Source organism: Rhinolophus sinicus, linkage group LG11, assembly GCF_036562045.2.
Source record: "Rhinolophus sinicus isolate RSC01 linkage group LG11, ASM3656204v1, whole genome shotgun sequence".
Taxonomy (NCBI): domain Eukaryota; kingdom Metazoa; phylum Chordata; class Mammalia; order Chiroptera; family Rhinolophidae; genus Rhinolophus; species Rhinolophus sinicus.
Window position 1 is genome coordinate 78,433,310 of NC_133760.1, and position 19,369 is coordinate 78,452,678.

The 19,369-nt window shown below is 33.3% G+C and overlaps 1 protein-coding gene across 12 annotated transcripts in view; it reads right to left on the minus strand.

Moving 5' to 3' along the window:
• Window positions 1-19,369, minus strand: part of FOXP2 (forkhead box P2) — a 610,938-nt gene that overhangs the window by 313,633 nt on the left and 277,936 nt on the right. The window lies entirely within an intron of this gene.

Sequence of the window (19,369 nt, forward strand, 5' to 3'; positions counted from 1 at the left end):
GTAGCTAAGGTACAGTAGAAACAAAGACCACCTGGACTGATCCAAAAACCATAGAGCTACGGTGTAAGATGGGTCATACACATGAACTCAAAGATCCCCCAGAGTGTGATGGTGAGATACAGAATGGGCTGGAAGGCTCTGAGCCATGCACCAAGCTACTTACTGAATGTGAGAGGTGACTTAGAGGTCAATATGGTGGCAGTGGACAAGAAGGGTAGGAGGTGGCATGGTTAAATGACCCATAAGCCTTAAAGGAGGAGTGGGTTTTACAACACGAGTTATTTCTTTAAAAGGAAGTTTCAGAAGCAGTCTGATCACTTGTGAGGTCTACAGGGAGTAAAGTGTTACTAAAGAAAGTATCAAGGCTTTCAGATGATTTTTAAAAGAAGCTAGATGAATTGAATGTTGTTTCATTCCATTATGACACTATGCTCATGTAAATTTGAATATGCTTTCATAATGGGAAAGGGGTTAGCATTATTGCTAGTATGTTCACAATTATGCTTGAAGTGTGTGAATATCATCTTTCATTGAATGATGATTTCAAAAGTGAGAGCTGGCTTAGGGAGCTAGAATGACATGAAACCTGCCTCCAAACTCTGTGATGGATGGAGCTTCTGGTAAAGAAAAGGCTCCTCTACAGATTTGCAAATGGCAACAGCAGAGGTAGTACCTGAGGAAAGGTCTGTCAGTGATGGGAGCCCCGGAGAAGATGCTCCATACTTAACTAGGGAAAGATGACGTAAGGTAGCAATCGTGATGAGAAGAACTGGTTTTGGCAATGTGATAGGCGTCTGTCCTGCCAGGACATGATGAGGTCTGTGTTCCTCTTCCAATGGGGAGCTGAAGAAACCCTAGTCCATGTGACAGGAATTAGTGATTAGGTCGGTGCAAACGTAACTGCGGTTTTTGCAATTATTTTCAATCTTTTAAAACACAATTACTTTTGCACCAAATACTTCTCCAAAGCCTAATGTCGTTGCAGATAAAGTAATAAGAACTCTTCTTCCCCCATGTCTAGTGGGTTAAAGGACTCAGGAATATCGTTTCCTGCTAATCAAATTAGGCCTTGTAACTTCCAGTTTGAAAATCTATCAAGAACAACGTAAATAAAAATGCAGAACCAACCATTAGAGTAAAGGGTAATTGTAATGGATAAATTGTGCTGCCCCCAAATTCCTATGTTGAAGTACCTCAGATTGTGACTGTATTTGGAGACAGGACCTGTATACAGGTAAGTAAGTAAGAATGATATCATGAGGCCAGGCCCTAATCCAGTATGACGGCGTTCTCATAAGAAGAGAACGTTGGGACAGACACGCATGTGGAGGACGTAGTGAGGCAAAGAAAAGCAGCCGTCTGTCCCTGAGGCCAGGACACACCGAGAACCAAGCCTTCCCTCGCGGCCCTCAGAAGGAACCCACTCTGCCACACCTTATTCCGGCCTCCAGAACTTAAAGAAAATAAATCCTGTTGTTTAAGTCTGTGGTCCTCAGTTAGGGCGGCCCAAGCCACTAGCACCGTCACCTGCTAGTTGGTTACGGGGCCCCCATTGCAACGACCAATCAGAGCAGGATGCTAAAGCATGGCTGCAAGCAGGAACGATTACAGCCCTGAGGCCGCAAGTGCAGCAAATATGTCCTTCTATTCTAATTCAATGTACTTGACATTTCCACCAGTCCACACATAGAGATAACATCTGACGTCCGATCAGTGCACATTACCCAGGTCTTCCTACGTCTGATATTAGAGTAACACAGTGCTACCACGAAACCACTTGATCAACTTTTAAAAAACATAGGGTGCTGTTTTCTTGGCCACACTGCTATTTGATACATCTGATTATGACATTCATTTCAAACACCTCCGTAACAGTGAAGGAAAAGGTATTAAAGCACTCATACAGAAATCTTCCATCTGTGCCATTAACATTTATTACATATTGTAAAATAGTATAATATAAAAAAATATGACTTCTGTCTTAATGAGCCAAGATTTTACATTTTATATTGTGACATTTGGGAAAACCAATTATTACTTTATATCATACTTTTTATGATGATAGAGAACAAATATATTTGATAAAACTTAAAATAAAAATATATATATTTAAAGTGAAATATATTTGTTAATACTTAAGAAAATAAAACAAAAGCAATTGAATTTTGATTGTCATAGTTTTATTTAGATTATCAAGTACCAATATTTTCGATATACCCTTAAAGCCCTATTCAAAGATTACTACTTACTATAGACACATAACTCTTGTTCTTTTTAAAGATATTATTGCCAGGTGTTCTCATTCAATATATAATAAAGCTACTAAATTTTCAATTGATACAATGTACCAACCACAAATATACCATTAGCATTTTATATATTTCTTGCAAATAACAATGATATAAATTACACTTTATTTTACTTTTATATTAACAAATAACTATTTTTATTGTATTGATCATCTATCATTGCAGCAGACATAGTCCTGGCTTCAAATGCTATATAAAGAAGCATGGGGATAATTTTATGAATATTTTCAACACAATTAGATAAGCCATGGCAGGATAACCCATTCCAGCTCTTTAGACAAGAAATATATCTTTCAACGCAAGAAGAGTCTTTGTTGTTTTCCATAAACTCATTAAACAAATGGGCAAGATATTTGAGCAGACACTTCACCAAAGAAGGTACACAGAAGGGAAATAAACATGTGAAAAGAGGCTCAATATCATTAAACACTTGGAAACTGCTAATTTAAACCGCAATGAGATACCACTACATACCTATTTAAATGGCTTAAATTAAAGACTGATGGCCCTACCAAGTTTTAGCAAGAATAGGAACAACTGGAATTCTCATCCAGTGCTGTGGGAATCCATAATTGTACAACAGCTTTGGAAAACTGTGTAGCAGTTTCTTAAAAAGTAAAATATACACCTACAACTGGAGCCAGCCATTGCACTGGCAGGCGTCTGCCCAAGAGAAATGAACATCTATATCCACATGAATGCTTGTATGTGAATGCTCAATTGCAGCTGGATGCTTAAAGCCCAAACCTAGAAACAAGGCAAATGTCCATTAACAAGTAAAATGATAAGTTGTGCGTGCATGCAATGGAATATTACCCAGCAATAAAAAGGACATACTGTTGCTAAACACAACATGGATGAATCTCAAAATAGTCTGAGTGAAAAGGGCAGACAAAAGGAGGACATTAGATATGCTCCCGTTTATTTAAATTCCTAGAAAATTCAAACGAATTTATAGTGACATAAACAAATCAGTGGTTGCCTGCAGAAGGGACAGAGGCCGGGATGGGGGGTAGCAGGAGCGTTAAGGAGGAAACATAAAGAGTGCTCCCTGTGGTGATTTCCTGAGCAATAGTGCTACATCAATCCTTAGCGACAGTTTAAAGTAATTTCTCTATGTATGAGAGGCATATTCTGTGCCATAGAATTTCCTCAAGAGATACTCCACAAGTCCAACTATGGTCGTCCTTTGAAATCAATGTGTAATTCATAATTACGCAATTATTTTATTATTCAGGAACATTAAAGTGTAACAAATTGGATTAACCTAGGATTTTTGACACTAATTGACTTAATAAACCCATTCATACCAGTATGCATCTCCACAAATTATTTCTTCTATTTTCATATTTAATTGACTATAGAACATGCAAACTAATATACGAGTCAAGATGTTAGGCAAAAAAATTAAAAGTCATTTTTTGCAAAGTAAGTGAGACAATCAAAATACTTATTAAGTAAAATTCTGTTGTCCTTCAAATACTAGAATCTTATAAACAGTTTTATGATATTTTAAATATCATACACTTAAAATATGTACTAGCAAAAGGAAGACAGAATAAGCAATAAATATGAAATGACTTGTTTTATCAAGTGGGAAGATAGCACAGACATTTCCAAAGCCGGTTCTAGATGGTGTCCTGCCCCACCACTCACCGGCTCCTCATTCAACCCCTCCAAGCTTCATCTTCCTTTTATCCTAAAATGGAATGGTAATAGTTCCTATTTCATAATAGTCAATGCTTTATCCTTTCAATTTTATTACTTAAATATATGCATTCCTATTATCAAAAAAACAGACTTTCCTTCATTAGGAGAACTTTCAGAAATGCAGTGGATAATCAAAGTCAGTTACCATTTGCTCCAAATATCTCTGGCTTGCATCTGAGGTCTCCAGTTAGTCTCAGGTGCTTTCAAGGAATATAGAAAAACATAGTAAAGCCGCAGCATCTTTGGAACAAGACCAATGTCTAAAGCCGCTTCTATAACAATATTCTGTGATAAAATGCATTTTCAGACAGGAGCAAACATCTCTCTAGGTCTCTGGACCTTCCCTGGGCTATATGCATTGATGTATCTCAGGACATGGTTCACAATGAGAATTCTAAAACTCTGGATGGGAAATATACCACGTTTCCCAGAAAATAAGACCTAACCGGAAAATAAGGCCTAGCATCATTTTTCAGGATGACATCCCCTGAACATAAGCCCGAATGCGTCTTTTGGAGCAAACCTTAATATAAGACCCAGTCTTATTTTCGGGGAAACACGGTAGTTGGGTCCTCATATTGCCACCAAATTCTGGCCCTGTCATTAACCCATCTGGCCCATTTGGCTCTCTGGGAAAAGTGAGGCAAGGCATTGGATTCCTATAAACTGTTCTCTGACTCAGCTGAAGAGCACTGAAGGGCATGGTGCTGTCACATGATGTCCCCTCTGTTTCCAAATGTAAAATGTCAGCCATCCTAGCTCCACATACCTACGCATACTTCATAGATTTTAGAGCTGCAAGGAATTCAGTCTGGTCTATTTTGATCTCCCAATTTTATAGGTTAGATGTCTGGGGCCATACTTGAACTCAAACCCATGTCTTTTGAATGCTGGCCTTTTTGTATTCTTTCCATAAAACCAGGCTTTACTAGAGGAACCAGAAACAGCTGACATCAAGCTACAGAACAGGTAAGTCAGAAATTTCCAAATAAGTTCGACTTATCAAAGCTCCTAATGGAACCAAATGAGAGAGATGGAGAATCAGGAGCATGAGTAAAGAAAGTGAAAAACGGAGAGAAAGGTGAAAAGAAAAACAGAAGATGGAAATGTACAAGAACATGTATACTGACATTAGGAAACAAGCCTTCAATTTCTGGGGGAGAAAAATATGAACAAAGTAAAGGGGAAGGGGACTGTGAAAGGAAGAAGAGAAGAGAAGCACGGGAAAGAAAGATAAATCAATTAATGAAGGTACAAGAAACGGAGTAAAGAATAACAAAAAGGCAACAAAAGTGGACTCTAGATGTCAACCATATAAAAAAAGTTACTCTTTGGACACTGGGATCTAATTTTTAAACTCTCTCTTGTTAAAGATTTTGATTTACCAATGTTGCTGAAGGTAATCAGACATTTGTAACAACTCTTCTCGTTTGTCAGATATTTTCCAAAAATAAATTCCTTTTATTTGAGGAAATTTTCTAAGATGTCCTGTTGATACAATCTTATCTGCCTGAATGCCAAATGTCAAGGCTGGAAGTGTTCAGCCCTGTGAGAGGGTGACAGCGCCAACTGCAGGTCTATTAGGAATAAACTGGCATGTATTCCACCAAAAAGTGTAAAACGCACAGAACGAATGTGAATGTATCTTGCACTTTTCTTATTGTAAACAACACATATATACATGTGTGTATATACATTTAAATCAAGATATTTAATATTTATATATGAAAATATTTAATTAACAAATAAATATGTATGCGTATCTATTTGTGCATATATATATATATATATATATATATATATATATATATATATATATATATTTGCCTGTGTGTATACACACACATACGCATATACATAATGTTTACTGAAAGAAGCCTAGTAGACATATTCAGAAAACAAAAGTATTCTATAATTTTGGTTATACGTAAATTGTTTATAGATCAGGAAGATCTTAATATTATTTTCTATAATCAAATTTATAAAATATTATTTCTTGGTTTAAATGGTTGTTATCAAAACAAGGTCATAGTTATAGCAGAACCTAGGGCATGTACAAGTCATATTTATTTCAAATTTCAGTTTGTTTTCTATTATAATACCTGTGAATTTACTGATTTAAAATTATTCAAGATCAAATTATTTTTAAATATAAAATTTAATATCTATAATTTCTATTATTTTCTACATTATAGTTATTTAAAATTTCACAACAAAAGCCTTACATAAACATAATCATACAGAAATGTATTATCTAAATAAAAGATGACCATTTCTTTCTTTCTTTGATCAAGTTTGTATTTGTAATAACTATGAAAACCACAATTATGCAGAGAAATGTTAAGAAAGTACATTGTAAGTCAATATCAAATGCAACATAAGATAAGTACATTACTCATCTTTATTTGAAACTGGGCTACTGATGAGAATATATTTTCAACATTTGTCTTAAGTCTACAGTAGTGCCACTTCCATATTATATAATACAGATATAAGCCATACTTTAAGCAATTGAACTTTTCACACCCTCAAAAGCCACAAAATCAGATGGTCTGTGGTTTTTGCAGCTGGTGCACTGTATTCACTTTGGGTAGTGTCATATGAAAAATATTTCACTCCCCAAGCTTTAGACAGAATCAGTCATTAATGAAATACAGGCAGTACAATGAGATCATATGAAGTATAGATTTCAACAGCTATACTAGGAACACTAAAGGAACTCGGAACATGAACACAAATCAAGTTCTTACTGCCAGAAAAGAATGAAAGAAAAAGTATTAAGGAATGCCTTTGCAGATTTAGCATTTGCATTGAAAACAACTGTTAACCACTACCTTGAAAGAAGTTTTAGTTTAAGCATTTGCAGACTAAATAATCATAAATTGGATATAGAATAACAGAAAATATCTTCAGACATAATGGTACATTACACGATTATCCACTATAATATACAACTATCAAAATAAAAAAATGATTTGCCTAATACCACATATGGAATCTGCTTACTTAACAAAATCGGCTGTCATCAGTCTACACAATTTTAAAATAATGTCTTATTTGGGACACATCCAATTTCACTGTTGTTTATTTTTATTGAAATATTTTAATTATACAATGCAACAACAGTATTGCAAAATATTCTTTCAAATGGAAACTGGTGCCAAAATAGTAATTTTAGTCTTCCTATTTTTTTGAAAGAAGAAATAAAAAACAGCATTGTTTTACATTTCTTGTCACAACTGTCTTTCTTCTAAAGTAAAGCAACTTTAAATATTTCTATTTCCAATCCATTTCCCTGTTTGTACAGTTCTTCTAAAATGCATTCCTTTTACAAATGGAATAGTGTTTTACAGAATAAAAAGGGAAACAGTGGTGCAAAAGAGGTGCACAATAAAAAGGGAATATGTTTGTACATATGAGCTTGAATTTGCATATGCCCCTCACTAGATTATAATTTGTATGTTTAATATCATTTTGTTATTCCTGTTTATACAAGGCAAATAAAAGAAATTGAACAAACAAATTATTTTACCTTTACTTTAAGCCTAATGTAAACAATTTGCATTTAGTTCTTAAGGATTCAATTGGAATTTGGAAGGGCTATATTAGGTAACAATTTCTTTATCTTAAATACTGATTAACATAATGAATACTCTGTGTGGATCTCTTAAGAAAATGCATCTACAGTAAATCTGAGAAAACTCTCCATTTCTCTACATCTGTTATCCATAAAATCTTTATGTGTCTCAGGCATGCCACCTGGCACTGACCCCCAACTTACATTTGGAACACTGTTTCATGGAAACAGTGTGCAGTGCATTAATGCAACATAGAAATGTCCCCAGAGAAGAGTAAGCTTGTTTCATACTCCACTGTCCAACAGGTGTGTTGGCACCCAGTGTGGAATCAAGGGTTTTTTCTTGCTGTAGGGTGCTGTGCTAGTGTTAATATCTTTGTAACAGGACATGGAACACAACAAAGGACAGACTAGGCTGTGACGCTTCTAAGTGGGTGCACGATTCCCCACGCCCCTCTTCCCTGGGTTGTCATGGACTCAGACATTCACAAGCGTGTTACAGAACTGAAATCCCAAATCACAGGTGTAGCACGCTGATCACAGACTATAAGTATGCTGGGTAATTACCATGTCATATTTTTTTTTTATATTGATCTTACGCCCTGAATTTCAGATGTTCATTTTGATAAACAAGTACTAATTGAGAATTGTAGATCAGGTAATGTTCTAGGCACTTAGTTTATATCAATGACTGAAACAGACAAAAATTCTTGCCATTACTGGCTTATATTCTAGAGCGAGAGAAAGACAATAAAAAATAAATATGCAAAATCCCTGCCCTCAAGTGGCTTACATTCCAGCCAAAGGTGATAGGCAACAAACATAACAAACAAGCAAAATGACATAGGATGTTTGGTGACAGATACAATGGAGAGAGCAGACTAAGTTGGGGAGGACCTGGGAAGGAAAAGTTTATTGCATTTTTAAAATAAAATGGTCAGCAGTCTCTTTAAGGTAGAGCATAAGCAAATATTTGAAGAAGGTGAAGGAGTTAGCCATTCAAATACCTTGAAGAAGCACATTCACGATGGGGTGGGGGGGGGCGCAGCTCAGAGATGCTAACGTGAGAGACGGTCACCTACCAATTACGTGCCACCATTTAGTCAAGAACCATTTTTTCAAGCATGAATTATCGTAGTTTTAAAATGTGGCATAATAGAAAACATTATTGGTTTTCTTTCCATTTGACATTTATTAGACAATCTCAGGAGTGGATCACTGATTACTACGACGCTAACTCTAACTCTTTTTCTCCTTTTCTTCCTCTACTCATTTTATCGCCTCCCCACCCTTTTGTATTACCTTTTCATCCCAGATAAAAGAACAGTAATACAGACAGAAGTAGAAATGCACTGAAGTTGGAATAAGAACGAATGAATGTTATTAACAATTCTGCTCGTAACTAACTGGGTTAATTAAGTAAGTTTCTTTGTTTATTGAAAAACCACTTTTTATTAATAACATGGAGCTGTGGCAAGGAAAATATTGGAGATAGAATAATCTCTCAAAAATTGCTGACAATAAAGGATGTTATAATTACGGGGAGGCCTTTGTTTGGTAAGCTACAACTACACAAATAGAGTGCATATGAATAATACTTAGTTCTAATGACAACATTTAAAAATACTTGCTAAACCCAATAGGGTATAGGGATGATAAAGAAAAAAGTAAGAAAAGTTAGTGCTTGATAACTCATTTTTAGGGTTATATATATAATATATATATATTATATATATAATATATATATATATATATATATATTCAAAATTCAGTTTTCAGTATTTTAAACATTTTTATAGTTCTGAACATTTACTTCTCTAAAAAGTATAAGAATATAGTAAACAGTTTAAATATATTGGTTAGATGTAAGAAGTTAAAACTAATAAAATATTGTGATTGTATAATTCATTATAATATAATTAATCATTTCTCTGGAAAACTTTTTTGTCACCCTGACATTTATCTTCAATACTGGGATAGAGGAGATGAACTGAGAATATAGTTACACGCAGGACAAACTTTGAGCAGACAAACATTTGACAGGAATAACCACCCTGGGCAGGGAATAAGTTTGAGGTGAAAGATTAACATACCAATCAAGCTATGTAAGTGGGAAAATGTTTGAGACCAGCTACCAATAGCTTTTCAAAATGGGTGTCATTTGACCTTATAATTAACTCTTAGATATTTATCTAACTTTTGTATTTAGCTGGGTTTTTTTCTTAATTTTTTTTGTAAGTAAACATGTTTATAAATGTGATAAAATAAAATATGAAAAGATCCAATGATTAGGAAAGCTTATATTCAAGAAATTAGAATATAATAGGCCATTCTTGGAATTAAAACTATATTGAACAAAATTTTATGTTGAGGTACTTAATAATTATTTAAATACCATCATGTGTAGTACAGTAATACTAGAGATAATTTTGGAGACTTAGAAGACTGTATTGCTTTCCTATTAATTTCTGTTTAAAACTATTTGAAGTTTATTGATTTGAATTTCAGAGAATAAAAGGAATAATCAAAACGGAAGTTTTTTGTTGGTGTTTTTAAGTCCAAGTTGGCTCTTTAAGTTGCAGAAGTAACAGCAGTAACATCTTCCCAAACTGAATCAATGGGCAGTAACACTGCACCCATGGAAAGCCTTTGGCAGGGAAACTTACAGCCTCAAAGGACTTAGTTACTCTCTTTATCAAGGTACAAAAAAACGCAGCCTAGATGAATTTAAGTCCCAGCACAGGAGGAGAACCCTAAATTCCTGATAATCAGCTTCTAGACCAGTCACAAGAATCTAGTAGGTTTTGGCAGTGATTCGTTGAGCAGTGAAAACTCGCCAGGTGGGGAACTTTATGAGCAACAATAAAAGGCAGTCTTGGCCTGGCAGCTGATCCAGTCCGCGCATAAACCATGAAGATGGAGAATGGGAAAAGAGTCCTGAAAAGTGGCCTCATGCGCTAACGAGGGAGTAGATATTTCTCTTTAGCTTTTCAAGTTAGGAAGGAAAAATGAGACCTGGAAGATAAAATACAAAGAAGCCCTCCTCTGAAACAGAGAAGTGGAATTTAACTGGAGGATAGATACAGTAATGATGGATGGACATAGTCATTTATGACCACTATAATCAGTTGTCAGGGAACATCAACACCTACTAGCATGTTTGTTTGCTTGTTTTAGCAATAAGTTATTTTTAAATACTATATGTGATGTTCATAGTAGGGAAATTATCCTCATGGACGCACTGTTAGATATTTTGTTTTTAACAATCCTGGAGATGTCTATTTATCTATCTATCTGTATAGTATTTATCTTCTATCTATCTACATTTACTCTATCATTGATAAATTTGTTTCCAAACATACAGTATATGTTCTTGCTACATACTAGACACTATTACTTGATAATACTGACCCATTAGGAAGCCAATTAAAATTTTAAGTTAGAAAAAATTGATTTTAGGCATATTTTATAGCATGTTCTAACTTTCAACCTCATCCTTTCTTATTAATATCTCAACCTTCGTTAAATAAATGGAAATTGTAATTATCTTGGCTTTACTTGATTTTAAGAATAAAGGGTACATCCATAAAAATTGTGTAGTTCCGAAGATGCTGAATGTGAATGTTCAATGTTAAGTAATTATTTATGCTTTCCAGGTAAATAAGTTAAAAACAAGTAAAGATATAATTTATTTTCTCAACCATAAGAAGTTTTAGCTATAATACATAAAGCACTTAGCTTATCGTTAAAAATACTTCTAATGTTAATTATTGGTGTTAATTAAAATTCAAATATTTGATGAAACAAGATAATCTATCCAAACAGAATGGCTTCAATCTCACATTGTTTCACTGATATTTACAAAAGAAAGTTAAGATTGCAGAAGTTTAATTCTGTAGAGTGGTGTTGAGGGTACAAACACAAGGGAGTGACATTTTAATTGCAAAATTAATGTGAGAAAAACCACATTAACTATAAACTTCAAGAATTAGTATCACCAAATGCCACCAATTCCAAGATCACACCTCCTAGGTTAAGAGGAGCCTCGAAGTTTCACACGTGCAAAGCAACATGAAGCACTTGGCAGAGTTATTCTCCCCAAAAAGTTGTATATGTCAACCTGGGATAGCAAATTTGAATAAAAAATGTGTATGCCTGAATTAGAAGTCCAAAATTAAACAGAACATATAATAAACATTCTATTGGTATACGGAAATTCATCAAAGAAAACATGTATCATTCAGTTTGGTACTTTTTTTTTTTTTTGTCCCCATAACACAAGGGCTATTATTTTCTATGTTCCTTAGTCTATACATGTAGTGAATTGAATACGAGTCATACTTTTTCCAGATAATATGGCGACACACAGATACCAACATAACACATGCTACTCGGTCTCCATCTAAACAAATTCAAGTGAAACCGAGCAATTATATAAAATGCCTTGGTGGGATCAGAAGAAATAATCATTGCAGTTTCTTCTAGTAGCCTTAACACAAATAAAAAGATTGTTTTACTAGTATTTTTAAAATTAAATCATTGGTTTAAATAGTTTTACTTAAATAGTATTGGGAATGAAGGAGCAATTTCTAGGGTTTTCGGACTGAAGTGACTAGAGACCGGACAGTGCCACTTGCTAGTTAGAGTCAGGTGATCAAGGTGACTGCTTTTTTTTTGGGGGGGTGAGGGGGGAACAATATGCTGAAGCAAAAAAACGAAAATCAAGGCTATATAGATGTGAAGCAGAAACCAACTATTTCAGAAATATAAACCTAATTATAAAAAATTTATAAGAATCTCAATTTTGTAAAAAAAAGTTTGTATAAATCAGCTTGAATTCTAGGTAATCATAAACAAAATAGCATCTTATCAGAATATATTAAAGAGCAATACATTCCAAAACAATGAAGAAAAGGGATTCTTTTTATACAGAGATGTGAAATGAACAGTCACACAAATAGTATGAATATACAAATGAATCACACAAATATACAAATGAATATAAGACTTAAAAACCTATAACATGACATAGCAAAGCAAGGATTTGCTACTGGAGAATTAAGAAATCTGTCCCATGCCTATCATTTCAGAAGGGCAACAGTTTGCTAATCTTCACCCAGGTAATCCTGAAAGGAAGTAAAGCTTCAAAAAATGTCTGCATTGAATCCATGGGTGGTGGGGATGGGTGGGGATTGTGGCAACAAACCAAACTTAAAGGGTGAACTAAATACTAGAAAGGAACGGAGGAATTTTCACCAATCACTTTCTTCATAATCATTTGTCTATAATATTAAAAGCACAAAATAAACAAAAAATGTATTTGTTATTATAATCCTGATGGTCACAAAAATACTTAAGTCATTCTTAGTACTACGGAGTTGAAAGAGGGAATCAGAAGATGAAGTTCACGTGTCAATGTCACATCTGCGTCACACTCTGTTCTGCTAAGTCAAAGTCATGCGCCCAGTTCCTAGACTTCAAACAAGTGAAAAACACAACATTCGGACAACAGAACTGAGCTACTGGGAGTAAGAAAAAAATACAAAAAGATAGCAGACCTCAACAGCCGATAGTAAAATTAACATTTCAACAGCTCTTTCCTTTCATCTCAATCTCTCTAGTACATTTTTTTTTTTTCTGGAAAAGCTACGATTTAGTTTAGAAAGATGCAGAATTACATAAAACATCTGGAATATGGGACAAGAAATATTGGCTTATTGCTCCTTGTAGACCCTCTCCATGAAAAATTTAATCTACCTGTTTTGGTAGTTTTACTCCCCAGAGCACCTCAAGCTATGTTATGGAAACATCATCGTGGTCATTTATAGCAGAAAGAACACCTGGTGATGAAAGCCAATATACTCTTAAATTGGGAGTGCTTTTTCTTTAATCATCAAACTTTTCATCAAATATGGACATAGATGTCTGTGTGTAGCTGTGTATGTATGTGTGTTGTGTGTGTGTGTGTGTGCAAACACCCTGACTAGAATTTAGTTTCTGTATCTTTGTGATTGATAAGACTGTAATCTTGATGGATTTCCCCAAAATGCAGTATTTCTTATGTTCTGCAAATAAATGATTTTGCCATGACTCTGACATTTACTGGCTGCATAATACAGAGTAAGTCAGAAAAATTTCATGATGTGAACACTAAAATATCATTTACATTGGTCCTGGGATTAAATGACACTGATGATTTTTAAAAGTTAAAAAAATGTTTTTTGAATCTAACACATTTTCTTATTCCATATAGTTTTTAAATGACAGTTCTAATATTTACTGTTAGTAATAAAATGCTTTTTAGTTAACACTAAAATAATATTCACAGCTGAAAATAGTTAACAATTTTCTGCATTAAATTTTGTTATTTAAAACTTATTGCTGGTAAAAATTTAAAATTGAGATGTGTGCATCTAAGAAGTAATTTGCCATAAGAATTTATAAAACAATAATCTACAAAATTTCAGTATTACATTATTTTACTGTATACCCATATTTCATTGTAAAATTTTTAAATTAAGTTTCAGTGTATTTGCATATTAAAATTACAGAAAATTCTACATAATTGAAAAACTATTTTTAAGAAATGTTTTAAAATTGGCACATTATATTACAGCTATGCTATCATTAATAACACTTAAAATATTTAATGGTCCTCTACATATTCCAATTAAAAATAGAAGTCCTTAAAATATTTGAGTATTTATAGTCTATAAAAATTTTCAGGGACATTTTTATTAATTGGACACAGATACGCCTTCATCTCTAATGTTACAAACCCGAATCATTTTAAATGCAATTAAAAGTGGTTATGAAAGAGTGTGGACTTCCTTGTGAAGTAGGAAATCACTCTTGTGATTAACATGCAAACAAGCTCATGCTGGCAGAATAGATTGGGGTTTTAAAACCCCAATTACTTTTGTATGATTATCTATTTACCAGTACACATTCTATTTTCATTTTTCATCTAGTATAAAATCAGCTTGCTTACATTTTTAGCACACCAATTAATATTTACAATAATTATATCTACTAGCACTGCTGAGAAATCCAGGTAAATCATTTACCCCAATCTTTTTTCTTTATATCTGATTGATAACCTTTTATAATTTAATGTTGTGTGTTAGGTTACCATTATACAAAAATCAAAATTAAGAACCACTTTCCTTTTTTATTTAAATTTAATTATAATACATATTTTTGTAGTATTCGTAAGATGACTATTGTTATATGAAAACCCAAATTTTGAAGTCTGATGAGAATAATATGCAAAAAGAGTTTAATTGCTTATAGTAAGAAAAATAAATATATATTGAAAAGAATAAAATGTGTCTTATGAACCTTTTCTTTTTAAAAGTAATAACACACTATTCTAAACTTTCACTAACACACTTTGATTCATACCTGCTATGTACTGCATACATACACATTTTTCCAGACTTCTAAAGAAAATTATAATGCATTAATGACAGGAACCATGGTAATGGAAAAAAGGTCACCTTCTCTTGAACACCTTCTGTTTTAAACCATTATATATAAAGACATTCAAGATAGCAAAGAATTAAAAGCCAGCCTTTGTGCAACCCATTACTGAAATATTATAGAATAATCTATATCAAATGTAGAGGAACAGCAGATTCTTTGGGATCTAAATTAACTGCAGCCATAGAAACGCTTTTATGCTTATTATGTATCTGCGTGTTGACTCAATTATTAAAAGAACACCTGACAGCATCAGACTTATTTAATTGAATTAATTAAACTGGATGAATAATCACTGAATTCCTTTTGTGTGAAATTTGTCCTGAAAAGTAGCACTGGCATTTGGAAACTGCAAGTAATTTGCATGGTGAAATAAAGTGAACATGGAAATCTCCAATTTCAGTCTGTTGGTTTTTTCCCCCCTCTTTTCATATAAGACAAATGAACAGATTCTTACAGTGGATATTTCCCCTTTTACAGCACAAATTTATGAATAATTTTTACCAATATATCATTAAGCAATTTTTAACAATTTCCTCAATATCACAATTTAAGTTTTTCTCCTGTGGTGAAAAATGTTATGCAAACTATGCTTTCACAAAAGAGGTGATATGACACCAATGCATCCTTGAAACAATAAGATAAGAGAAACTGTTTCAGAATGGATTACTAAAATAAGATACTGGTTATGTCCATAAGAATGTAACTGTTTGTTTAAAGTTAGAAGTGAAAAAAAATTGAAAAATAGTAATACATCAGAGCAGTTAGTTATCTTCCAAAGGTATTGTAGGAGGTATTTGTTTCTTTTATGATTAGAGGTTTAAAACTATGCCTGGTGTATATAAGATTTGGGGCATTTTATTAGGATAAATATCTGTCGTTTATATGCATGATGATTTTAGATATTTATCTTTGAAAGAAGTAAAGTAGGGAAACTTCCTACACATATATTTTCCCGGAGTCCAGTTCACAGATAAACTAAAAGGGAAATTGTGCACGAATTGTTATTTCTGTCATACCAAAACAAACAAAACTGGCAAAGGTGAACATATCCTTAAAGCCCCACGGGCTGCACTTCTCAGCGCACTTCTGAGCTCTGCCCACCAGGCTCTTCCTGGTTATTGAGGAGCATCATTTCACCTTCTATAGCATTCATTGTTTTACCTCACTCGTGCCACTGGGGAGACACACCAATGTCCACTATTGTTAATTCATTACTAAGTATAAAACTTGGTGAAATACTGACGCTTGGTTAGTCTTTACATCCACACTACCACACAAGTAGTACTTCAATATATATTACATCCCATCCTGTTTAGATCAATCCTTTCTGTTGTTGTTGTGAATGTAGAATTATTGTACTTTCATACTTGAGATGATAATTACTCTCCCACTTCACCATGCATATTATTTAGGGGAGACTGTTTACATAATAAATTATGGTATTTGAAATCACACACCATTTAACACCTACATTTCTCAGATTAATGAACCTTTTAAATATTCAGGTTGACCACACTTGAATTTTATTCACTGTAAAGTTATGCTCCTTCCCTTCAACTTTTGATCCAGGTACTTTCTTATACTGGCTTTACTTCTTCTACACTCTCTTTGCATTTCTCAGATATATTTCTGTGTGAATGGTCATATTTACCACAATTAAATCTCATGTGTGATACACTATTATTCCTTCCAAAATAAAATTAAAATACAAAATATACTATTGATAAAAAATAATTCATAAAGCAACTAGAGTATTCAATGAAACTGCTTTCTGTCATATCGAAATTTCTAGCATTCTAGATAAATTGTTTCTTTGTGATCTAAACTAAAGACCTGATAAACATACAAACTTTTACAAAATACTTTGTGAAAAATCTATGATTCCACTTTAGTACCTGTATTAATAACCTTAGTGGTTTGATTTTTATTTTACATAAATTATACAAAATACATTACATTATACCCCATTCTTAATACCAGTCTTTTATAGCTTTATTTCATAATATTGGATGTGGAAATGGAAACAGTGCCATCATGTGATACTTTTCAGGGTACTTCACTTCTTATATTCTCAAAGTCTGAGCATATAGTTACTATACAAATAAAAGAGTTCATAGAAAAGCAGGGAATGGCAATATAATTCATCACCTAATATTTTGCAAACAAATCCAGTGTTCATGCTTTTGTGTAAAAAAAAATTAGGAATACTTTTTAACTCTTCAAAGATAAACAAGTATAAAGTCAGTATTTATATTTGTGTATATACATACATACATACAGACAGACACCCTTTATTAAAAACCTACTAATCCTTTACTCTAGCTCATAAAACCCTCTACATTTACAATCAATTTCAATCTTTAAAAATAAAAAAAAAGTGGAGTGAATTCATTATTTTTAATTGACAAAAATCAGTAGCTAGGGAGGGGGAAAATTCAGATAGAACGTAAATATCAGCTCCAACCCAAATAAACCTTATGTCTAAAAATTGAACCATGTTTCTCCATAGTTTTTTTTTTTTTCGTTCAGACAAGAGACATAGATATTCTTTTCCACTAACTTAAACTAACCACCACAATTAAATTAACCACAAATTAAAAGGTTAGATTAGACAGGAGTTACATTATTTGTTTAAATTTCAAAATCAGCTTTGAAAATTATGTTAAATTTAAAAACGCATAATAATCACGTATAAATATGAAAATTTGCACTAGAAATGATCCCTGATCTATTTCTTGTAATTCACTCTGTTACTACATTTTTTAAAAATAGCTTTTTATTTATTTTTTATTTTTTATTTTTATTTTTTAGTGAGAAGTATAAATTTAGGAGCTACTCCTTTACATCCCAAAATTATTCCACACAAATCTAGAATTACATTTTTAAGGACAGGTGTGTATTGTTCAAACACTAATATGAGTATACACACGTTAACACAGGATTATAACATAAGAATTGAACTGATTTTTATCTCGTGGTTTTAATGCTTCATGATTGATCCACAGCACATTTCTATGTAGTACACATATAATTCAAAGTATTTCAGTATATTTTTTTTACCAAAAAGTGAATAAACTTAACTAAATGCAACATTTAAAAATATTGATGACTCTAAAAAAGTAGTTTTTAAATAATTACCCTGAATCAAATCTTTTTCATGTTCTTTGTGAAGTACTGTAGCACAATTTCTCAAATTTCACACAAAAATAGAATAAAACAAGGGAGAAAATTTTCATTAACACAAGCATAAGTGTAGCTATTTGTGTTTTGAATGATGAAAATAACTTCTACACGGAAGGCTCAGAAGAATGTAAATACAGACACTAAAATTAAGTGAGGAGAATTTTAACAGCAGGAAAAAAATAAAAGTAGATGTGACAAGGTAATTAAAGTAGAGACGTTTCACTAGAGACCAACGCTAAGATCATCTACACCCTCGTATTCCCAGGTACTATGTACAGATGGGCGAGTTGGACACTGAGGAAGGCTGATAGGAAAAAAAAGATCAATTTGAAAGGTGGTTTTGGAGGAGAGCTCTATGGATGGAACCCTGGACAGCCAGGAAGACGGACAAGTGGAACAAATTAAGCCTGAGAGATCGCTGGAGGCAAAAATGACAAAACTGAAGCTGACTTACTTCGGTCACATCATGACAAGGTAGGGTTCTTTGGAAAAGACAACAATGTGGGGAAAAGAGAAGGCGGCAGGAAAAGAGGAAGACCAAGTATGAGATGGACTGACTCCATAAAAGAAGCCATAGGCCTGAGTCTACAGGGCTGAGCAGGGCTGATGAGAGCAGGACATTGGGGACATTTCTCATTCATGGGGTCACCAGGAGTCAGAGCCAACTCAGTAACACATAACACACACACACACAAATATGACTTATTATACTCTTGGGTTCTAAGAATTCCTATCTAAACTAAAATGGAAGTTACTGATTGGTGAACATCTCTGCAAATGAATACTCCCTTGTACAAGAAGTATGGGGTTGGGGATTATCCCAAAACCTCTGATGATGATGATGATGATGATGATGATGATGATGATGATGATTACTCTTTCCCCAAATAACACGAGGCATGGACTCAATGGTAAGTTTTTTTTATTTGGAAATATTACTATTTTTCTGAGAAGAGACTGTATTTTCTTGTTTTCTAAAACTGGTTTTCATTCTTTTGTCTTGTAATAAAACCAAACCTGGAGTTCCCTACTTTTTTCTTTATGAAATAAGTATGTTCTATAAATTCTTCAGTTCTTCCAATTTCCACTCATCCTGATCTTTTAA